Raw genomic sequence first — 1,715 nt, forward strand, 5'->3', positions numbered from 1 at the left:
TCTCTAGGCGCGTTTCCATTACCCTTCAAATTGCGCGAATTGAAAATACGCCTAATGGAAACGCGTTAATTCGCAAAACTGCAATGGAAAATGTACAGGTCACATGGCGTATGTGAAGTCATGATCATTCTTCAATGTATTATAACCTCCAAAAAACACTTCATAAGTGGCCGCGCTCCAGTATAAGGGGCTTTCCCTATTAATACTTAGACAATTTACACTGCACACGTCTGCGGTGCAGTGTGGCTCTGATACGGTCACTGAAGCTGATTACAGCCACTCAATGCTTCCCACCCAGCAAAAACTCGTTGAAAAGACGTAAATGCCAGACGTCTAAACAACGTTAAAATTTGGGTGAAAGGTGAAAAGACGTCTCTTTCAGGTCGTCGAAAAGACGTCTATAAAAAGACGTCTAAATTTGGTTGAAAAGTTAAAGGTGAAAAACCTATTTTCAGGCCTAATTACTGTCAAAAGACAATTTACAAGATTACCAAAACATTTATTGACATTAAATACATCTTTCACGTAAAAAAAAAGGCTTAAACCTACATTTTCAAACATACCATAAAAACAGTAATATTGTGAAATATACCTACAAAAATAATTATTTTCTATGTGAATGCATTGCAAAATGTAATTTATTCATGTGAACTGTATTTTCAGCATCATTACTCAAGTCTTCAGTGTCCCATGATACTTCAGAAATCATTCTAATATGCTGATTTGGTGCTCAAGAAACATTTCAGTTGTGCTGCCCAATATTTTTGTGGAAACCATGATATTTTACAGTATTCTTAGAATAGAACTTGCAAAACAGCAGTACTTTGAATTTTTTTTAAACAATTCTTTACTGTAACTTTATCAAATGAATCCATCTTTTCTGTATAAACATCATTTTTCAAAACAATACATCTTTAAAATATTGAAAATGTTTATAAAACGGAACAAGGACCAATTATAACCACATTAGAACATATTTCACCCAAAAATGTAAATTCTGTCATTAATTACTTACCCTCATGTTCCAACCAAACCAGAACCTCCTTTTCAGAACACAAATGAAGATATTTTTAACAGATGCCTTGTGTACGCAAAAAAACTGCAACTTTACTACCTTGAAAGGCTTGAAAGTGGTGGTTGCATAAACTGTGAAATGGAGGAGCAAAAATTTCTCAGATTTCATTAAAAAGATCTACATTTATGTTTCAAAGATGAACAAAAGTCTTACAGGTTTGGAACAACAGGAAGGTGAGTGATGAAAATGTTTGGTTTAACTAAAAATTTCTCAGATTTCATTAAAAAGATCTACATTTATGTTTCAAAGATAAACAAAAGTCTTACAGGTTTGGAACAACATGAAGGTGAGTGATAAATGTTTGGTTTAACTAACACATTAGGTAAATCTGTTCCCTCAGGGGCACCACTAGATCGCTGATCTTCTGCTTGTTCCACCATCCCAATCCTGGATTATTGAGCCACGACAGAAGTTTCCACTTTGAATGCTTTAGCCTGGCTGTTTTTTTCTCCAGCATCTAAAGTGAGAAAGAAAACAATAACCAAAATGTAAAAATAATAATAAAAAAACAATGGTTGTCCAAAATGTAAAGTATACACTTGAGTTTTCCCTACTGTTAGGGCATTTCTACCTTAGGGCACAAAAGAGTGGGGACTTACAGGATAAGAACAATTTTCTAGAATTTTCAACACAGTTTTTT

The sequence above is a fragment of the Sinocyclocheilus grahami genome, unplaced genomic scaffold, assembly GCF_001515645.1.
Source record: "Sinocyclocheilus grahami isolate Dianchi unplaced genomic scaffold, SAMN03320097.WGS_v1.1 scaffold224.1, whole genome shotgun sequence".
In the NCBI taxonomy this organism is placed as follows: Eukaryota; Metazoa; Chordata; class Actinopteri; order Cypriniformes; family Cyprinidae; genus Sinocyclocheilus; species Sinocyclocheilus grahami.